The 14,026-nt window shown below is 42.5% G+C and overlaps 1 protein-coding gene across 1 annotated transcript in view; it reads right to left on the bottom strand.

The window, feature by feature from the left end:
- Positions 1–14,026, bottom strand: part of LOC142665292 (NACHT, LRR and PYD domains-containing protein 12-like) — a 102,638-nt gene that overhangs the window by 59,368 nt on the left and 29,244 nt on the right. The window lies entirely within an intron of this gene.

The raw sequence follows: 14,026 nt of genomic DNA, 5'->3' as shown, positions 1-14,026 counted from the left end.
ACAATAAATGTAAAGATAAGAAGATAAAACAAAACAAGTAACTTCTCCAATCTCCATAACAAATACATTTATAACCTATTTATAGTTATAAAAATTATTCATTTCATTAAGTGGAATATGGCCATCATCTCTGTATATAACCCTGATCATCCCTGAATATAACCCCGATCATCCCTGTATATACCAGCCATTATCCCTATTTATACCAGCCATCATCCCTGTATATTACCCCATCATCCCTTTATATAAACCCCGTAATTCCTGTATATAACCCCAATAATTCCAGTATAATGCCCCCACCATCCCTGTATATAACCCCATCCTTCCTGTATATACCAGACAGCCATCATCCATATATAGAACCCCGATCATCCCTGTATATAACCCTCATCATCCCTGTTAACGCAATCATGGGCCAAAATATATTAGACTGAAATTTGTAATGGGTATGTCAACCGATACCCGCCCTCCAGTGATTTATCCAGCTTCCAAATCATAGGTGACAGATATATATATCTGAGAGAAAAGATGACACAAAAGACCATGCTTGTATGCTCAAAATCCTTCTCTGATCTTTATTGATCCAAACAAGTATATAAGTATAATGACAGGAAAGGTGTAGGCTATGGTTTCAGCCAATCATCTACAATATGATAATGACTCTGATTCAGCCAATGAGAATATTTCAATGCATTATAATAATTCTTCACCCTCCAAGCCCCAGGTGGCCTGAACCTTGTCCCATGGAGAAGACACACATTTCAGATACACAAGTTAATGTGTCTACTTCGTATCTCACTAGAGAATGGAGACTGCAGATAAGTTTAAATCATTTAAACAGAGGGCTGAATCCCCTTCCCTCATGGTAAACAATGTCATTGTTCATTCGGCCAAGGCTATTTGATCTGCTCCTTACAAGAGTAATAAAACATTCAATTCAAGAACACAAAACATAGAATTGCTTCAGGACATCTGCTGACATATTACTTTATACTTATTAATCTCAAGATGGCTCCTTCAGGCCAAAAGATGGATTCCAATGATCCAAAATGGACGCCTACCATACAAAACGGAGTCCATGCAAAATGTTATCTTTTAAACATATTCTAATCACTTTCACATTTCCCACCTTTTGTTTATATAAGGACATTTTGCATCCACACCAGGTACTTAAAGGAGGGCTTATCCCCCCTTGAGGACTTACCTAACCGTTTCACCTCATCCCCTGGTCATTTCAACAAAATTCCTTCCCATAATTGTTTCACTCATAGGGTACACTTGATCAAAAGATCCAGTATGGCGGGTAATCATTTTAACCTTTGCTGCGAAGCATTGCCAAAGTTTTGTCAGGCCTCAAAATATGAGACTCAGAAGCAAATATAATGCAATACATAATAAACACAACCTGCAGGACACTCTGGAGCAGACCCATTACTCATCCCCCAACACCCTTAAACCAGTTAGAGGGATTGAGCCATGACAACCAATCCGGCCACTCCAGGGTCCAATCATCTTTAGAATTGGCTTTCCTGAACTCTTCCTTTATTTTCTCAGCTGTATCTACAGTCATACTTGTCCTGCATAATGCCAGTAGGGTCTATATAATGGCAACAGGCCTGGCCAACTACATGGCACATGCACATCCCTCCTTGGGCAGCATTCAAAACATCAAACACATAATCTGTAACTGTGTCCAATCTGTCGGCCACTTTCTCTATATTATGAGCATTTTTTACTGTTAAACCTACTAATATTGGCAATAATCCAAACTTCTCCTCTACGGAACTTGTATTGGTCATAATTGTCGCACTGTCACTTACTATCCTAATGGGACTTTTACCCCTGAAGATATAACAGGTTGTGGGCAGCATCTTCCCCAAACCTAAAGACACCCAGGTCACATGACCTCAGGGCTCTCATTGCTGCCATGTACTTCTTACATATGAGTGACAACAACCAGTGACCTTCACCTCACACCTCCACATAAAACTCCTCAAGTTGTTATTCACAGTACCGTGGCATATTTACACACATTATAATTATAAACCTCAGACAATATAAACAATAGGGCCTCAACTTATAAAATAATGCTATCACCAATCTCATACTATCACCCTTCAGGTTTTGGGTCCGATCAGTTCATTGCAAGTCCTGTACATCATCGTCCTCTTCTTCTTCTGTCTTCTGCTACTGCTGAGGGATTCACTCAGGTCTTTGGTCTTTACTTTGAACTTTGCTGATGTCATCAGGACTTGGTTTGGTCCTTCTCATCTGTCAGACACCGTCTCTTTTAATATACGTCACCGGGCTGTACATAGCTCATGCTGTGAGCCTGGGGTGAGATCCCACGTAGACGGATTAGTGGAGTTTTATTGTGACTACCACAAACCCTCCGTATCTGTCCTCTTCCTCCGGTAAGTTACTTGTCTGGGCGGCTGCTTAGAATTGTGACACTGCAGTCAGTTCAGGACAGGCGCGTTGTACTGGCTCAGGCTGCGCCTGCCACGTCTCAGTGATGGAGTTCATCATATTAAAAGTCTTCTAGTTCATGTTTACTGGCACTTGCCGGGGACCCCCAACCCTTGTCAATTGTTAAAATAAATACTAATCTGGTGATAACATCATCCGCATACACTATAAACGTTGTTCTAAGTACGTACAATAATAATGACAGGCCCTTAAACTACATCAAATCAACACCTTTATGTAAGAAAAACTTCTCTGTTCCACTGGACAGTTACCTAGAAGATGTGTGTTTACTGGGTACATTATATTTGCTCTTGGTGTTACACTTTTCAGCAGGATTTATACCTTATTCTGAGCTGATTACTTTTAACAGCTTCTACTCACAGAAATATACACAGATACCATACGTTTTATCTGACAAGTGTCTCAAACCAATGTTCTCCCCCTACTCTGGTTCGTTTTACCTGGGAAGGCCTCCCAAGGTCTGTTCTCTTTGTGGGATGCGGGTGTGATGATAAGGTTGGCACCGGTCTGCCAGGACTGTTCTGTAGGCAAATCAAACAGCTCTAACAGAATTTAGCAGCAACAGCTGTAAAACCTGGGACATACCAATTAGATCTCACCAAATCGATCCTTGCAGTCTTGGGGCATATATGAGGTCATACACCATCAAAACAAGTGCCATCAAGAGTGAATTGGGTGCTACCGGTTCACTTTCCTTTATCCGTCCACATTCTGTTAGAATCTGGTTTTCACGCCTTCCGCACCCAGTTGAACAGTTCCTGTGGAGAACAATCTTTTTCATCGGATAATCATTAATTGATCTTAATCAGATAATTCAATTGAAGAAAAACATTAACAATTACATATTTATGTTAAACGTTCACACTGGGCAGTAAGTAAAACTGATACATACAAACTGGTTCTTCTTTATATATATATATATATATATATATATATATATATATACACCGCACAGAATTCTCTGCTCTAAAATTTTCCTTTCACAACAAAAATATTTTCAAGTGGGAATCTACTTGCACTAAGAAGTTATCATTTACACAAACATAATACTGACGCCTCCAATAGTCCAATGCTAAGGCTGGTCCAGAACTTTACATAAAACGTAACCTCAGTATTTAAAGGAACAGTGTCACGAAAAAAAAAATTTGATATCAATTTGCATTTAGTGCTTTATTATAAAATCTTTTATTTATGTGTGTGTTTGTGTTTTACTTTTTTCTTTTTTCTAACTTTTACTTCACTATGGGGGCTGCCATGTTGTTTTTCATCTCTGTATGTGTCGATTAACGACACATACAGACATGGAATACGGCAGCTACAGTCCATAGGAGTCAATGAACGGGACCCGTTCCATTGACTTTGCTCTATGGCTCTGTACTGCGCAGACGCAAGTCAGTCACACAGAGCAGAGCAGCTGTTTGCAGGGAGAGAGCAGGCGCCATCTTGAAGACCAGCTGCACTGCAGGTAAGATGTGCGTCTCTGCATGTCCCACTCTCTCTCACAGACCCCCGCTCTTGTAACCCCCGACGCCCCCCCCCCCCCGACGGTCCCCCCTTGACGGCCCCCCCACGACGGACCCCCCCCTCCCAACGGCCCCCCTAACGCCCCCCCCCCTAACGGCCCCCCCTACCCCCCCCCCCTAACGGCCCCCCCTCCCCCTTGTGTGAAGGACACATGAAGAAACTGTACTGGGAAAGCACTGAACGATAAATCTCTAGTTGTGCTGAGACTGTTTGGGGATGTGACTAATGAACCTCTCAGTCTCAGCACAACTAGAGAGATTTACCGTTCAGGGGTCTGGGAAAGCTGGGTGACCACCATTACCCCTCCTAGTGGAGTGTGTTTGGGGATGTGACTAATGAACCTCTCACACTCCAGTAGGAGGGGTAATGGTGGTCACCCAGCTTTCCCAGACCCCTGAATGATAAATCTCTCTAATTGTGCTGAGACTGAGAGGTTCATTAGTCACATCCCCAAACAGTCTCAGCACAACTAGAGAGATTTACCGTTCAGGGGTCTGGGAAAGCTGGGTGACCACCATTACCCCTCCCACTGGAGTGTGAGAGGTTCATTAGTCACATCCCTAAACACTCCAGTATGAGGGGTAATGGTGGTCACCCAGCTTTCCCAGACGCAGATATAACCAGGAAAGGGCTGGATGGACGGGCTGAGGGTGCACAGGGTTTTTGGTGATCCCTGTAAAGGATCTGCCAGGCACTACGTCTGGGTATACTCCCAGGATTAATCAGTCGACACCTGAGGCCAGACCTCTGAGACTGACACCTGCTCCCACCAATCAGGGTGGCAGGCTCAGGAGTGGGAGAGCCTATCGCGGCCTGGTCAGTCAGAGTTAGCTCCGCCCCCTGTCCATTTATACCTGCCGTTTTCTCTTCCTCCTTGCTTGTTATTCTTCTTGGATTCCTGGCCCCACTGCTGCCTTGCTCCAGCCTGCTTCTGCCGTGCTTCTGCCTTGCTTCAGTTCCGTTTATCCTGCGTTGCTCTGCCCCTGGCTTGCTTCTGCTCCGTGCTCCCGTTTGTATACTCCACTACTTCCTGATCCTGACTGGCTCATTCACCGCTCCGTTTCCTCGCGGCGTTCCGTGGGCTACTGTATTCCCTTGCGTGTTCCCTGTTTGTACTCCCTTACACTTAGACAGCGTAGGGACCGCCGCCAAGTTGTACCCCGTCGCCTAGGGCGGGTCGTTGCAAGTAGGCAGGGACAGGGCGGTGGGTAGATTAGGGCTCACTTGTTCCCTTCACCTCCTTCCTGCCATTACAATCCCCCTCTGTCATGTGATCGGACCTAGGTTACCGGTTCATCAGACGGGGTTCATGTGACTATAACTCTGTCCATAACAAGAGACAGTGCACTCAGGACAAGCCCTGCCCTCATGCCGTAGTTGTGGTTCTGTCTGCAGTGATGGCGGTGGGTGGCTCTGACACCCGCCTCCCCCGTTGGGTCATCTCAGGACAGAAGGGGTGTCTGGACTGGAGACACAGCGCCGCACCTGTCCTCAGGTCGTGTCTGGTATTGCAGTTCACCTCCATTGAAGTGAATAGGACAGAGTTGTAATACCACACACGACCTGAGGACAGGTGCGGCGCCATGTTACACCTCGATTTACGCCTTAAAAGACGGCTCCAATACGTCGGCAAACATCTGCCCATTCATTTGAATGGGTTTGCCGACGTACTGTGCCGACGACCTGTAATTTTACGCGTCGCTGTCAAAAGACGGCGCGTAAAATAACAGCCTCGGCAAAGAAGTGCAGGACACTTCTTGGGATGTAATTTGAGCCGTTTTTCATTGAATTCAATGAAGAACAGCTCCAAACTACGCCCGTAATTGACGCCTCGCAAAACGCGAGTACGAGCAATTACGTCTGAAATGACCCTAAGGGTATGTTCACACACAATGTTTTCAGCTGAAAAATCGGAAGCAGAACGCCTACAAGCATCTGCCCATTGGTTTCAATGGGAAATACGGCGTTCTGTTCCGACAGGGCATTTTTTTACGTGGTAGTTTTCCAAAAACAGCACGTAAAAAGACGCCCGACCAAAATGAAGTGCACATCACTTCTTGGGACGTTTTTGGAGCCGTTTTTCATTGACTTTATAGAAAAAAGCTCCAAAAACGGCCGTTAAAAAACGCGAGTTTGATTAAAAAATGGCAGAAAATCAGGAGCGGTTTTCCCTTTGTTTAGTAAGCGTGTGAACATACACTTAGCCTTTTGGTGTGTCCTAGAACACACCCAAAATGGCTGCCGGACACTGCTTAGCAATTTGAAGACACCTTTACCTGGCTTGTGAGAGGGGGGGGTGAGGTTCCCTCCCACATTTACAGCAGCTGTGAGTCAGGTTGCTTTGCCTTATTCACCTTGCTGTAATTCTGGGAAGTGCTCCCCCTGGTGGCCAACATTGGAAAACATGTCAAATTATTATTTAATTTTTAATACTTTCCACCATACGGAAAAAATAAATAAATACAGCAAAAAACTTAAAAAATATAATAGAAATAAGTAACGACACTTAAAAAAAAAAGGTTTAATTTGCGACACATTCCCTTTAATATTCCCACAACAATTCTTGAATAACCTTATTAAACAAACTAACTTTGGAATAACATCTAGAGAACTGCTGATATCTTATTGTACAAACACCAGTTCAATACTTGGGATAAGCACTGTTGCCCTGTCACGTCTGCAGTGGGGAAGATACAGGCCAGGCTTCAGGCCCCCCTGAGAACGGGTCTACACATATGAGCACATTGTCATACACTTCTACCTCGGGTAGTTGTATGTTCTGCAGTCGCTGGGACTGTTAATCTGGCCGGGCTGCACTTTTCACAGGTACCTTTTATGTTTTACCTATGTCATGCCGTGCGCACATCATGCCGGCTGCTACAAACCTAGTGGTGGCATTGTTGTATCCAGGGACAAGCCAATTTACTGACACCTGGCTGCACATACTCTATTTGCCAGGTCTTTCCATCTCTTACACTCTCAATTGGCTTACCCGATGGTCCAACAAAGTTCCTACTACCAATGGGCCCATAATCGTGGGCAATGCCAAAAGCGTACCTAGAGTCAGTGTAAATGTCGGCCGTCTTACCTTCTGCCAGGTTACAAGCCTCAGTGAGCACCTCCTGCTCCACTCCTTGAGATGAAGAAGAAGGTGAGAGTGGTTTCTGGGTAATTTACCTTGTGCCTCGTATCCTGTCTTGTACATACTGTATGAAGTATTTCTACATTACAAATTTACATTAAAAACCCATGTCACATATAGATAAAACATTTCAAAGGGGTGGCGTCTTCATTCTCTAAAATAAAAACAAATGTTATACACTTCTCCACACTCATCTGATAACCTAGAAAACTTGAGAATCTCACCCCCATCAGATCCTATAGATACCTGATTAATACCACAATAAAAATATTTTTACTAAAAATCTGGTATAAAATTAACAATGTTCAGATAATTTTCTCCTCCTTCCCAACTAAATCTGTAAAGACACATGGTCTCTTACACAATACCTCATATTGGGTGGAGAGTACAGCACAGCATATCCAGTGCCATATTAACCATTCAGGAAAAATCTAAACACAAATACCTCAACATTTAGGTTACTGTCATACACATTTAATGTGGATTACTCATTGGGGTCTCATACACATTTTGTAGACCTCCTCAAACCAAATTCATTAATTCCAAACAAACTAAAATTGTACCTGATCAGTCCCCTCACTACTCCCTCCTTTTTGGACTCTGCGAAAGTAATGTAGCAGGGTTCAAAACTACATCTCTCAACATAATAAGGTTGGGCACTCTATCTAGGGGTACTAGTTTGCCCCCTTTTAATACACAATAGCCTAAAACAACAGTGACTTTCTCCTGGCAAAACAGCATGTTATCTTTTTAGATACCTTGCAACCATTTACTTTTAAAACCTCATACATTTTCAAAAATTACATTTAGTCAGTACTATAGCACTTCCTATGCATATGTAAAAACAAAAATAACAACTATAATTCTTTATCCAATAATACAGAAAATAATATATCTGCTAATATTAATTACTGCAAACCAATAAACTATATGTGAGAGTAGGGAACAGTAGGGGGTACATACATCTTCAAGACCCTGTGTCTCACAATATCTGTATTTAAATTCATTTGAATTAAGTTCAAAACATTACGACATTAAATCTTATCACATCATAACACATAAATATGCAGCGTAACTTTTATCTTTTATGCAGACAAATTCTGACATAATATTTTACACACTCGGTACTTACGGACAACAGCGCATGCGCAAAGATAAGAAACGTTCCTAACCACTGCAACCAGCAAGCGGCCTTCTCCTGTCTCACATATAACCCCCCTTTCTTTCAGACCAATGCTTTTCTAAAATGACTGCAATTTAACCCTATACACAAAACACTAAAAATTGTACACAATATAGATCTAAAATCAGTGCAATATTGTAATCACTTGTCTCATCAGGCCATGCTCTATATATAAGCTTATATCAGTCTGCTTTTTCAGACTTCACACTGCACACATTATATCACACACATGTTACATCACACAGCCCCCCTCCCCGTCACAATCTATATTAGTCATCATCATCATCAATTCCTTATATGCAGCACTCCGGATTCATTTTCTGTCTCTGTCTATTCACAAACAGCCATTTATTAACATCCACCTACATTTTTGAACAATCACATATCTCATCCTCCCCACTCAGCCATTCTTTTTTTTGGGTAGGTCATTCTTTGCTTTGAACACAGATTGTTATGTTACAACGGTATACATTTCCACTGGTGTTATATTAATACAGACTGACTGACTTGGATGTTATACTACATCAAAAGTCCATGCCAGATTATCAAATACGTGCTAGAAATCAGTCTGTACTGATCCCCACCTTATGCCAGTCTGACAATGCATACAACTTGCTGTTGTTAATGACCCTCACACATAATATTACAAGCTGGCAGTGTGTGCTAAAAGTGTATCAATGATTATTCAAAACAACATTCAAAGTTTTCCCTATTGCACTGGGTAATGGTACATACACTCTTATCACACATCTCACATGCACTTTCATATATATATTCATTTGACTACTACAATTCTGACAAAGAACCTATTATTACAGAACCCCTTTTAGTTGTTATAGCGTTTTCCTTCCCCTGTTTGTCACAATAATCTTTGGCTGTACGTCACACTACGGGGCTTCCCCTGTTGCTCTGCTCTCCAAGTTCTCCATTATCAGGACTTAAAGAGGCTCTGTCACCAGATTTTGCAACCCCTATCTGCTATTGCAGCAGATCGGCGCTGCAATGTAGATTACAGTAACGTTTTTATTTTTAAAAAACGAGCATTTTTGGCCAAGTTATGACCATTTTTGTATTTATGCAAATGAGGCTTGCAAAAGTACAACTGGGCGTGTTTAAAAGTAAAAGTACAACTGGGCGTGTATTATGTGCGTACATCGGGGCGTTTTTACTTCTTTTACTAGCTGGGCGTTCTGACGAGAAGTATCATCCACTTCTCTTCAGAACGCCCAGCTTCTGGCAGATCACGCTGTGACGTCACTCCCCAGGTCCTGCATCGTGTCAGACGAGCGAGGACACATCGGCACCAGAGGCTACAGTTGATTCTGCAGCAGCATCGGCGTTTGCAGGTAAGTCTATGTAGCTACTTACCTGCAAACGCTGATGCTGCTGCAGAATCAACTGTAGCCTCTGGTGCCGATGTGTCCTCGCTCATCTGACACGATGCAGGACCTGGTGAAGTGACGTCACAGCGTGATCTGCCAGAAGCTGGGCGTTCTGAAGAGAAGTGGATGATACTTCTCGTCAGAACGCCCAGCTAGTAAAAGAAGTAAAAACGCCCCGATGTACGCACATAATACACGCCCAGTTGGACTTATACTTTTAAACACGCCTAGTTGTACTTTTGCAAGCCTCATTTGCATAAATACAAAAATGGTCATAACTTGGCCAAAAATGCTCGTTTTTAAAAAATAAAAACGTTACTGTAATCTACATTGCAGCGCCGATCTGCTGCAATAGCAGATAGGGGTTGCAAAATCTGGTGACAGAGCCTCTTTAACCACAAAAGTCCTAATGATACTACTGGATATCACCTCTGAATATCCAACTTTTCTGTCCCAGACTCTCTGCTCTAAACGCGCAGTCTGTCTATCCGCGACTCTCTGCTATACTCGCGCAGTCTGTCGATGTTCGCAACTCTCTGCTATAAACGCGCAGTCTGTCTATTCGGACAGTTGCCAAGTCAGGCGTCCCTGATACTCGGCTCCCTCAGAACAACCAGGCAACAGAAAAACATTCCCCTTTGATCCTTAACAGTTTCTACACAACAGCCAAATAAGAAATACAATTTTCAACAGACCTATAACAATTCACAGTTCATTGCAGGTTCACTACACAGCATTAAGCTTCCTCATCTTACACAGACAGATGTACGCCATGGATTCACACTACTTCTACACAAGTTTCTCTTCTTTTTTTTTCCCTACGTCATCACATTTCACAGGAGGGGGTCACGCATTTACTCCTCACAGCTTCTGTTCTCAATGTTAACAATTTCAATGTTCAATGCCGGCAAAAATTCTCTCATAGATTCACACATCTGTACAACTCAAGATAACATACATATCTGCAATCATTCATCACGCTAAAAGCTTTCAACATACCTGCTGGATAAACACTGCGTGTCAGGAGATGTGACGTCATGACCGCTAATTCCGGCCTCGGCAATGAATGAGTGAATCATGTTTGTAAGAATAAGTTTCTTACGTACCGGCCGGTTTTTGATATTCACTGATGCAAATGCCGTCAGGCCTCCAGCGACAGCGTATCAGACGAGCAATCTCCCGCGTTTTCGGCACCAAAAACTGTTAACGCAATCATGGGCCAAAATATATTAGACTGAAATTTGTAATGGGTATGTCAACCGATACCCGCCCTCCAGTGATTTATCCAGCTTCCAAATCATAGGTGACAGATATATATATCTGAGAGAAAAGATGACACAAAAGACCATGCTTGTATGCTCAAAATCCTTCTCTGATCTTTATTGATCCAAACAAGTATATAAGTATAATGACAGGAAAGGTGTAGGCTATGGTTTCAGCCAATCATCTACAATATGATAATGACTCTGATTCAGCCAATGAGAATATTTCAATGCATTTTAATAATTCTTCACCCTCCAAGCCCCAGGTGGCCTGAACCTTGTCCCATGGAGAAGACACACATTTCAGATACACAAGTTAATGTGTCTACTTCTTATCTCACTAGAGAATGGAGACTGCAGATAAGTTTAAAGGAACAGTGTCATCACAAATTATTTTTTTATATGTTAAAGATGTTAGTGCTTTATTAAAAACGTTTATATTCATTTGTGTGTTTGTGTTTTACTTTTTCTTATTTTTACACTTTTTCTTCCCTATGGGGGCTGCCATTTTTTGTTCCATTTCTGTGTGTGTCGATTAACGACACATACAGACATGGAATACGGCAGCCACAGTCCCATAGGGACTGCGAACGGCTCCCGTCCCATTGACTGCAGTGTACGGCGTCTGTGTGGGAACTGCGCATGCGCCGCTCCCACACAGTCCTATTCGAAATTGGCGCCGTCCGGCGCCATTTTCCTGTGGACCGGAAGTCGCGGCCGGACAGTAATATTACTACTTCCGGTCGCGGCTTCCGGATTTGTGCACTTGCACCAGCGGCAGCAAACGGAGCGGACGGGCCGGAGGGAGCCGCGGCGGCAGGAGCAGGTAAGAGATTTCAATGTATGTTCGTGTTTGTGTGTGTTTACTACTGTATGTAAACCTACTACACTGTGGGTTAGCTCAAAAAATGGCGACACACAGTGTAGGAGGTTACATCGTTCAAACCCCTCGTTTATCCCGGCACTAGCCAGGATAAAGGAGGGGGGGAAGCTGAGAGCTCACTAGAGCGAGGGCTTTTAACCCAATGTTGCAATGCTGCAATTTTGGGAACAGCTCCATCTAGTGACCAAAAATGGGTAGTATTATAAATTAGAAATAATTTATAATATTACCTGGACTCGTGCAAAAAAATAAAAAAAATTTGAACAGTGTTTAATCACCCACACACTAAATGTTTAATTTTTTAAAAAAAAAAATGTTTTTCTGGCAACACATTCCCTTTAAATCATTTAAACAGAGGGCTGAATCCCCTTCCCTCATGGTAAACAATGTCATTGTTCATTCGGCCAAGGCTATTTGATCTGCTCCTTACAAGAGTAATAAAACATTCAATTCAAGAACACATAACATAGAATTGCTTCAGGACATCTGCTGACATATTACTTTTTACTTATTAACCCCTTAGTGACCAGCCCATTTTAGGCCTTAATGACCAAGCTATTTTATTCGTTTTTCTATAGTCGCATTCAAAGAGCTATAACGTTCTTATTTTTTTGTCTACATAGCTGTATGAGGACTTGTTTTTTGCGGGATTAGTTGTGCTTTTTAATGGCACCATTTTTGGGTACATATAATTTTTATATTAACTTTTATTAACCTTTTTGGGGGGGATTATAAAAAAAAACTGAAATTCCGCCATTGTTCTATGCGTTTTTAAATTGACGCCGTTCACTATGCGACGTAAATAACATGTTACCTTTATTCTATGGGTCGGTACGATTACGGCGATACCACATATGTAGAGGTTTTTTTATGTTTTACGACTTATTATTTGCTTTTGCATCGTCGCTTTCCAAGAGCCGTAATTTTTTTCTTTTTCCATCAATGTAGTGATTTTTTGGGCTTGTTTTCTGCGGGACAAGACGTAGTTTTGAATGGTACTGTTTTGGGGTGCATGAGACTTATTGATTCATTTTTATTATGACTTTTTTGGGGGGCAATGGAAAAAAATTGCAATTTCGCCATGGTTTTTTGCGTTTTTTTTTTTACGGTGTTCACTTTGCGGTTTAAATTACATATTAACTTTATTAATGGAGTCATTACGGTCGCGGCGATACCACATATGTGTACTTTTTTTATTTTTTTACACTTTTACTAAATAAAACCACTTTTTATGGAAAAAAATGGTTTTATTTATTTTTTTACTGTACTTTTTATTAATAATATTTATTTCACTTTGATAACTGATTTTATTAGTCCCACTAGGGGACTTTACTGTGCGATATTCCGATCGCTGCTATAATGCTCTGGTATACTTCGTATACCAGAGCATTATTGCCTGTCAGTGTAAATCTGACAGGCAATCTGTTAGGACGTGCCTCCGGCGCGTCCTAACAGGAATATGTCCAGGGCAGACCTGGGGGCTTTTATCAAGCCCCCAGCTGCCATGACACCCCATCGGAGACCCGCGATTTCATTCGCGGGCCGCCGATGGGTGACAGAGGGAGCACACTCCCTCTGTAAACAAAGTTAAATGCCGCGGTCGCTATTGACGGCGGCATTTAACGGGTTAAACGGCCGCGATCGAAGTAAACTTCGATCGCGGGCGTTGGAGCAGGAGCTCAGCTGTCATCAGACAGCAGAGCCCCGGCTCCTGCCTGCACGGGAGACCCGTGCAGGACTTAGACTAGGCTGACGTGAAAAGGCGTCAGCCTAGCCTAAAGCCCATTAGTGACCGACGTAAAAAGGCGTATTAGTGGTCACTAAGGGGTTAATCTCAAGATGGCTCCTTCAGGCCAAAAGATGGCTTCCAACGATCCAAAATGGACGCCTACCATACAAAACGGAGTCCATGCAAAATGTTATCTTTTAAACATATTCTAATCACTTTCACAATCCCGTATATACCAGTCCACCATCATCCCTAAATATAATTGTAACCCCGATTAATCCCTGTATATACCAGCCATAATCTCTGTATAGAACGCTCATCTTTCCTGTATATAACCCTAATCATCCCTGTATGTACCAGCCAACATACCTGTATATAACCCCGATCATACCTGTATATACCAGCCAGCCATCATCCCTGTATATAAACCC

The sequence above is a fragment of the Rhinoderma darwinii genome, chromosome 12 (assembly GCF_050947455.1).
Source record: "Rhinoderma darwinii isolate aRhiDar2 chromosome 12, aRhiDar2.hap1, whole genome shotgun sequence".
Taxonomy (NCBI): Eukaryota; Metazoa; Chordata; class Amphibia; order Anura; family Rhinodermatidae; genus Rhinoderma; species Rhinoderma darwinii.
This window is presented reverse-complemented; position numbering and strand designations above follow the sequence as displayed.